Genomic DNA, 9,620 nt, shown 5'->3' with positions numbered 1-9,620 from the left:
TTTTCATAGAACAATTATAACATTATTCGTATAATTTTTTATTAGTATGGCCTTAATACTCTGTCGTACCAAGATAAGCACATTATATTCATAAGATTTAATTATTTTTTTTCTGCTTACAACTACTAAAAACAATTAAGAATAGAATATTTCATCAAACCAACACAAAAACTATTTTCACAACCTAACGTACCTCTTACAGACTCATGTAAGAGGTACGCTAGGTTGTGGAAAGTCCAACATTTTGATGTATTTTTTTCTCAAATACAGCTTTGATGGGCTTCAAAGTTTAATCCTTACGGAAGAAAGATGTGCGAGTCCCAAATTAATCATTCAGAACTCATGGGTCACCAATCTATTAACCCGTTTCCCTAACTTGCCCCTGGTACAGTGAGCCTATTGAAAAAAACAGACTAGGCAATGTGTCACTGGGAAAAGCTACACCTCTGGTTTGTTATTTCAGTTCAACTTCCTGGTATCTTTTCAGCTCGGCTAAGCTTAAGCAGAGATGAGTCAGTGAGTTCATGTCAATGATTCAGTCTGCTCTGGTAGTCTGCACTCCCAAATCAGCATGGTAATTACTCAGGTAATCATCGTGCTGATGCATTTTGGCTTTGTTCTGCTGCTTGTTGTGGAGATAAATGGCAACATCAGGGCATGAATCACTACTGTTTGTTGTGACCCTTTGTAAAAAAAGAAAATGAAATAAAAATTTTGTTGGTCATGATTGATTCATGAAGACAACAAAAAAGGGTAAAACTTCCACAGGGGTGAATACCTTTCATAGGCAATGTAATAACCCAAGTCTGTATGGCCATGCATACTTCTGCATGGGAAACCCGTTCCTTCCTGCAGGAGGGCAACAACATTGCCTCAAACATTAGTTACCCTTCCATGGATACAAGTCGGCTTGGGCAAGAGTCGGTTTTACTTCAGTTTTTAAGATATTATTGAACCAGATTAAGACAAGACAGTTCATAGTTGACATATGGAAGTCTAAAACTCTGGTAATTTGTTACATTACAGACAAACCATCATAAAAAATACATGCAAACTATATTAACTGCTCCTTGGCAGCTTCGGTCCCCCCGTCAACACATGCGCTTGCATCTTCATCAGTGATGAGATTTTTCTGCTTTTCTGCTAGATATCTTCTTTTATGCCTACAAGGGTACACAATGATGACGTCTTCTCTCTTTAAAGCTTTGATAATTTCAGCAACTTGAAGAAAACATATATGTGTAAACTTTGCAGAACTCCCAAACGATAAGAGTGAATGCAAAGGGTTAGACAAGAGGAAACAGAGAAAAGAGAGAAATGCCAGGGGGGCTAAAGCCAGAGTCAATGAGTAACCATTTTGTTTAATGAATGAAACTGGAATCAAGGAAGTGACAAAGAATAAGGGGAAATTTTACAGAGATCAAGGTATTTAGAGGGAGTACTTTTAGACAGAAAGACTAAGCTGAACATGTATTCAAATGTGGTATATTGGGATATATATCCTTTTTGTTATATGAAATAGTCCATATGATGGTATATTATTTTTTTCCACATCATCCAGCACTATTTCAGGGAATGAAAGCCAGTATGCAACACAAAAGTTAGTACAATTTATGTTTTTGGACATAATTTGTTCAAAAACATAAAACAAATTCTGACAAAGCAACAGAATTTATTTGACTCAGTGTTTCCACAGGTATTTTTGTTGCATCTGTTAGAGGCATGTACTACTTCTCCTTCTTCTATCATGCTGGTGGAGAACATCCTGTGTGTTTGAACCTTAAGAAGAACAATGACCGCTGATAAGATGGCACTGAATGATGGGGCTGATAATGGAGGCAATGCAGCCTTCATGGAGCTGCAGCAGAGAGACCAGGTCTACGTCCAGCTGGGTGCAAACACATGTTTGGGGAAACAGCCACACAACTACTTTTAGTGTCTTTCTTCTGCATAAAGCCTGAAAAAACGTTGATGTGATCATTTGAATGGCTTGAAACTACTGACCATGGTTAGTCTTTTTTCAATTTGATTTACTAATCCGTTAAAAAATTATTTCAATCTGGAAAGACTCAGACGGAGAAAAGGAACGATTAAAAGATTTAATGACAAATTGAATAACACTTCTTTGGCGCTCGGGCCCCGGCTGAAGATTTGAGCTGTGAATTGCAGTGAATTCAGGTGAGCACCCCCAATGCTGATTAGGGATGCTTTCCCCCGGGGCCAAACACTGGTGGTGCAAATGTGGCCTATGTGGTTTTGGTGGCTTCTATCGGTGTGGTAATGAACGACAAGGAGCTGCTCAAGTTGGCATCAGCTGTTTCTTTAATTCTCCATCTGCATTTCACAGAACGGGCATGGAGGTAAGGTCAGTCTCTGGCATAAAACAAGCTCCTCGTCAGTGATCCTCATGGCTCTGAGGATTACCCATAATACAATAACCACAATAAAATAATTTAAAATTACAGTGATCGTATAGTGGATTTTGTTTTACAATAAAAGGACAACCAGTGAGTCTCCTTTTTAGAGAAAATAAAGTAACTAATTAAAATGTTCTGAAAAATAAAATAAAATGCTGACATTTTATTTACTGGATGCCATTTTTATGTTTTAGTTTATATAACCTTGCATTTTAGAACAGTGCAGAAACATAAATTAACCACATCATTGTATAAAACTGTTAATATAAAACTCAGTGTCATGCTAACCATCTGCTACAGGAGATTTGGTAAAACATACCTGCATTTCACAGAACGGGCATGGAGGTAAGGTCAGTCTCTGGCATAAAACAAGCTCCTGCAAGGAGGAGCCATAATGTTACCACGTGGGAAATTCCCACTGCACTTTCCCACGAACTAAACATTCTCAAACACGACAAAAACGACATAATAACAGAACTAGCGTGACCCAGACCGAACATATTTCAACAATATGCAAAAACGACAACCACAAACGCACTTCACAAAATGCATTAATAATATTTCTTTAACACATGACAGAGACACGTTACCTCGTCAGTGATCCTCATGGCTCTGAGGATTACCCATAATACCTCGCTCTTTCTAGGGTGAATGCAATACAACTTTTTACCAGCAGATGGTGCATTTTAGCAGGATTTAACCTCAACCATTTTAACTATGTTACATACACCCCCCTTAAATTCTGCTAAAATGGGGTTGCATCAAACAAGCACACACAGCACTAAATAAAAGTGCGATAAAGAGAGCACATAGTCGTCACATCAGTTCAAAACTTCCCCTAAGGAATAATGCTAGCAAGAGTGTGGCCAATACTCTCACCAACACAGACCCAAAAGATGCCATTTACACCTTTTGATATTCAACCGTTGCTCTATAAGGCAATCACCGAGAAAAAAAAAAACAAAAAACAAAAAACTTTGAATTAACACAAATCTACCCAGCAAACATTGTCTTTACAAAGGAAAACAGAGAGTCCACAGTCGACATTGAATCATCCACAACCTGTTCATTCATTTCACATATAAGTCTGGCCGGAGGCTTAACAGGCCTACCCGACCTAGTGCATAGCCGAGAAGGCTGAGTGCAAATAACATCAGTTGCGGGCAAGTCCAGTTTTGTGTCAGTACTACGTTCAGCTGAAAGATCATGCTGAATGAGCTCAGAGTGGACAGCCGCAGTTGTAAGGTTGGAAACTGGTTCAGGAGAGCTCGACAGTGCAACAGATTCAGGGAGATGAGGTTCAGGCAAATCCTTGGTCACATCACTTGAGACAGGAGACACAATGTCTACTGAAGAACCACATACTGGAATGTCAGAAGCACAGTCAGGGTGATTTACAACAACTTCATCCATACAACCATTTCCGTCCATCTGCAAAAGCCAGTTCACAGTTTTAGTTTCATTGTCCTGTACCTCATCAGGCACAACAGGGTGAGAAGGTCCACTTCCTGCTGTGGAAGGGCAAGAGGAATTGTCCACATCATCAGAAACGGCAGCAGCAGTAAGAAAGTTGACAGGGAGGAGAAGATTTCTGTGGAGAACCTTTGTCCTTGATGTGACAGGGTCTTTGATGCAATACACATTGATATCAGGCTTCACAGACACCACTTCATATACCGTTGATTCCCATTTGTCTGCAATCTTCCTCTTCCCTCGCTCACCACGATTAGCAACCAAAACTCTGTCACCCACATCGAGAGGAGAACCTTTAGCCTTGCGGTTGTAGTACATTGCTTGATGGGCTTGTTCTGATGAACTGTTTTGTCGGGCAATGCGGGCAGCCACAGAGAGGTCATGTTTGAGGCGGGAGACAAACTCATGATGGTCTACAACTGGGCCATTTGACAGAGCGTGCTGGAAAACCACATCAATGGGCAGGCGCGGGATCCTGCCGAACATAAGGAAAAACGGTGCAAATCCAGTTGTTTCATGCTCAGTGCAATTGTAGCAGAATGTTAGCATTTTGAGCATCTGAGGCCATCTTGCCTTGGACTGGAGAGGAAGTGCACGTATCATGTTTCCTAAGGTTCTATTGTAACGTTCAACAATGCCATTCCCCATCGGGTGGTACGGTGTAGTGTGAGATTTTTGTATGCCAGCCATTTCCAGAAGTTCTTTGATGAGAAGACTTTCGAAATTTGCTCCTTGATCTGAATGAATGCGTTTAGGAAATCCATATGTGCAAAAGAAGTCATCCCACAGACGACGAGCAACTTGTTTGGCTGACTGATTCTTGCATGGAAATGCATGTGCCATCTTGGAAAAGTGGTCTGTTACAACTAGGACATCCACACTACGCTTATCTGAGAGCTCAGCTGTCCAAAAATCAATACAGACCAGTTCCATTGGCTCAGAGGTCTGAATACTTTCAAGGGGAGCTCTGTCATTAGGTTCTGGAGTTTTGCCAACCACACATCGAAAGCAACACTTGACATGGTTAGTGATGTCACGTTCCATCCCAATCCAAAAGAACCTCTGTCTGGCGAGAGACAGTGTGCGGGCCTGGCCCTGATGACCAGCTGAGTCGTGCACTCCTTGGAGGACTTTGGCTTTTAAAGAGTCAGGGACAAGAAACTGTTGAGTTGTCATGTTCATTTGTTTGTCTTTCTTAACTCTGTAAATCAGGCCATCTTTAATGACAAGCTTAGGCCAATGTCTCAGCAGGTTTAAAACACCAGGTGACTCACTTGCTCGTTCACGTCTGGTGGGTCTCCTGTGACGCTGCATATAATAGAAAAGTCTGCCCAGCACACCATCCTGACCTTGTAAATTAGCAAGTTCACTCTTTGGCAGCAAGGCAGATTGATCAGTGTCACTGAGTTGCAAGACAGCTGGATCAGTGGCTCTCATCTGACTGAAACCTCCAGACTCATGTGCCTCAAGAACAGCTGACACATCTTGTGATGTTAATGATGTCTGGGAAGTTGGTGAGGGCACCTCAGCATCGTCATCTGTGCATTCAACAACCAACTGACAGTTGGTCGTACAACGAAACGCGTCTTGGACCGTTTTCTCCACCACACCGTTCACCTGGTTAAGTAGTGCGGTATATGGTTCAGTTACAATGCGATGGCTCATGCATGACTGAACAAATGGTTCTCTACTCAAGGCATCAGCGACAACATTTTTGCTACCAGGAACATAGTTCAGATCAAAACTATAGGGAGCGAGCCTGGACACCCACCGCTGTTCACACGCATCTAACCTTGGTTTGGTTAGTATGTACGTTAATGGGTTGTTGTCTGTCCAGACTGTGAAATGACGCCCTTTAAGCCAGTGGCTAAACTTGTCACAGATTGCCCATTTCAGAGCAAGAAATTCCAAGCGATGTGCTGGATAGTTTAGCTGAGAGCGTGAGAGAGTCCTACTGGCAAAAGCCACCGGTCTAGCCACCTTTCCATCAGGAGGAAGCTGTGACAAAACAGCTCCAATGCCATCAAAAGAGGCATCAACTGCAAGGATGAATGGAGCATTAAAATCTGGATGAGCCAAGGTAACACCACTTATCAACTCATTTTTCAAAGTTTTAAATGCTTCCTTGCACTCATCAGTCCAGTCAGATGGGGACAGTTTAACCAGACCCTTTTTAAATTTGGGTTTGTTGCCTCGCCCCTTTTTGTTTGTCACTCGTGGCTCAGCTACAAGGCTAAAGAGTGGTTTAGCTTTAACGGAGCACTTCCCAATAAAGTGATGATAATAAAGGACCATCCCAAGAAAGGATCTAATTTTCCTGGCACATGGTGTCTCACCATCAGGCTCCATAAGATCAGTTTCCTGTACCTCACTGATAGCCTGAACTTTACTAGGATCAGTGCTTACACCATCCTCACTTATCACATGACCCAAAAATTTCACTGACCTACGAAGGAAGTGACATTTTTTGGGAGACAGTTTTAAGTTATTTGCAGCCAGACGAGAGAAAACCATCTGGAGCCAATCAAGCGCAACCTGTTCAGATGGGGCAAAGACCATCAGGTCATCCAAATAACATAGCAAGCTAGTGAAATTTTGGTCCCCAAAAATAGACATCATCATCCGCATAAAAGTTGCGGGGCTGTTGGTCAAGCCTTGAGGCATCCTATTGTACTCATGCAGGCCAAAAGGAGACGAAAAGGCAGTAAACCTTTTGTCATCCTCGTGTAGTCTCACATTATAGAACCCTGAAGTCAGGTCCATGGTGGAAAAGAATACATTCCCACCAAGTGCAGCGAGGGCATCTGTTTGATGAGGCAATGGATGCGCGTCTTTAACGGTTCGCGCATTCAACCATCTGAAATCATTGCAGATACGGAGATCTCCATTCGGCTTCACAACCAGAACCAGAGGAGAGGAGTATTCGCTTTGTGATTTACGAATAATTCCCAACTCCTCCATTTCACTCAGAGCAGTGCGCAGTTTTTCATAATGACAAGGCGGAACACGCCTGTATGGTATCCTAAAGGGCTTGTCATCCACCAGACGTATTCTGTGCACAAAATCTGTAGCATCCCCACAGTCCATTTTATGCCGAGAAAAGATGTATTCATACTGCTGAATTATTTGCAGTAACTTATTTTTCCACTCAAGGGAGACTTCACAAGATGAGAAGTCCAAGTCCTGGAGTCCAATGTCACTCAGAATGTGAGACATCTCCTCGTCAGTTACTGGTGTTTCTACAGGGTCTTTGGTGTACTGTGTGTTGGATTGGATGCACTCAGGTTTGGTGAAGTCATGTACAGAAACACAAGTGGACACATCGGCAACTTTTGCATTTCTTCTCAGAGTGAGAAGTTTTTCAGTTGGATTTACAATCTTGACAGGAACACAACCATCAGCATACAATGATGCTACAACTCTCCCCACTAGGATTTGTCTGGGTCTGCACTTGGACTGAGTTGGTTCAATGATGACTGAACATCCAACTAAAGAAACATCAGATGTAGGCAGTTTGGCCCAAACTAAATGTTCAGTTAGAGGCTGGAGAGTAACAGACCTTTTGAGTTTGGCTGTGCCCACTTTGATGGGTTTCATGCCTGGGTCACAGGACATCGAGTCTGACAGCAGAGACATTAAACAGGGCAAATTGTCTTTGTGAATGTCTCTCTGAGAGGAACAGTCAGTTGTCTCATCAAAAGAGACTTTCATTCGTGAAATCAGCCATCTGATAGCATTACTGCCCAATATCATTTCATCAGATTGGCCCGGAACCACTAGAACAGGGATCATGACATTAAAGCCAAAAACTGTTAGAGTGAGTTCATACAATGCAGAAGGTGTGACGACATGACCTCCACATCCAACAATAAAAAAATCAGCGGCTGGTTTCTTATCCAGGTTCGTGAGATAGTTTGAAAGTTTTGCTTCTGCTTCCTCACTCATGGTGCATGCCATTGATCCACTGTCAACCAAGGCTTTGAGGGAATGTGTGCCTCCAACAGTCACATCCGTGTAGAACAAGCTGTCAGTCTTAGAAAGTCTCTGAGGGGCTTGCACAATCAGTGTCTTTTGTGGTGGAACCTTGCTGCTGTAATTAATGTACAGAGTCTCACAGTCATCATCAGAAGAATCCAAGGTGGGAGTGTCACTAAGAGGATCTGCGCTGTCCTCCCCTCCACGCAGATCTTTCAGTTTTCCTGTTGGTTGTGGGAAGGTAGCTGATCTCTCTGACTGCAGTTTCGACTTGAATGGCCAGGAAGATGACAGAAGAAGCACAGATTGTTCTGTCGGCAGTGCATACGTGCAGTGTGAGAATTATCATTACACACAGAACATGGTATGTCATTCAGTCCTTTAATAGTCGGCAAACGGTTTTTAACAGGTTGCCTTCTGCTGGACTGGGAGTTGCACTGGGCTTGAAGTAGCACTTTCTCCAACATGCCAATCAGTCTTTCCATTGTGGAATTGTCTGGGGCCACACATTGTTGCAGTTCCTGCTTTTGAACAGATGTGGGCGCTGTGCAGGCCACTTCTGCTCGGTTCACACTGATTCTGCTTTCTTTCTCAGCAGACCGCAGTCCCTTTTCCATATGATACTCATCCAACACTTCCTGAACATCTTGTGCCGACCATTTTTCTATGGTCTTGGATCTGAAGGTGAGAGCTAAATCTTTACATGGACAGTATCTGATGAACATGCGAGTGACTTCAACACTTGGATTGTCAAAGGTCTTACCCTGTTCTTTAAGTCGGTTAGCAGCAACATCAGCTGCTCCATTCAATCTTAGCCAATATTCGAATGGATCCTCGTTCTCTCTTGGCCGGGTGGAGTAAAAATCAGCAAGTGGTACGGGAGAGCACTGATCAGACCCAAAATGTTTGCGCAGAAGCGAATAGATGGCTTGTGGATTACGCTGAACATCAATTCCACAGTTGCGTATTCTACACCTCACAACATCCCTCGCTCTGCCTCTAAGATGGATAAGGATCTCCTCAGCCTGGTGTTCTTGCTGCACACCACTCTTTTTTATGTAATTTTTCATCGAGTCCTCCCATTCATCAACTGTAACTGTATCAGAACTCTCCCCCTTAAAAATAGGTGGTTCCTTCACCTGGCTTCTGGAGACGAGTTGGACCTGAGAAAGATCCAGTGAGCCGCATGGGACTTGATGGTTCTCATTTCGAGTTGTTTCAATTACAGTTCCACTTGGGCTGCTTGAGTTCAGGTGTGCCATAACACTATCAGCCAGCTGTTGCCCTATTTGTTGGACAATAGTGCTCATCTGATCCACTAGCCCAGCATTATCAACATGAGAATCTTGGATAGATGTGCTAGAACACTGAGGAGGTTGAATAGTAGGACAGGTCTGACCACTGGGTGTAACAGTTTCCCCAGTCACCAATGAGTCATTTACAGTATGTACATCAAGTGATGGACTACCCAATGAAAATGGAACAGGGGTGTTAGAGAACCCTCTACCTCTGCCAATACAGAGTGGAGTCACATTTGATTGTCCAAAATTACTGAAACTCATCTTGACAAAAGTCCAAGAGCATTCAAAAGAAATGTCCTTTCACAAAGATGTACAAACACACTCAGATGCGCTACTTAGACTTCCGTTGCAAATTCAGATGACACAGTGGAGCACCAGCGACGTGAGGATCAGAAGTCACCAGCCCGGTCCGATGTAGTTCTCGACGAGTCACGGCACCATTGTGGCCTATGTG

The sequence above is a fragment of the Poecilia mexicana genome, unplaced genomic scaffold (assembly GCF_051168715.1).
Source record: "Poecilia mexicana isolate PSO_F unplaced genomic scaffold, ASM5116871v1 scaffold_18, whole genome shotgun sequence".
Lineage (NCBI taxonomy): Eukaryota > Metazoa > Chordata > Actinopteri > Cyprinodontiformes > Poeciliidae > Poecilia > Poecilia mexicana.
This window is presented reverse-complemented; position numbering follows the sequence as displayed.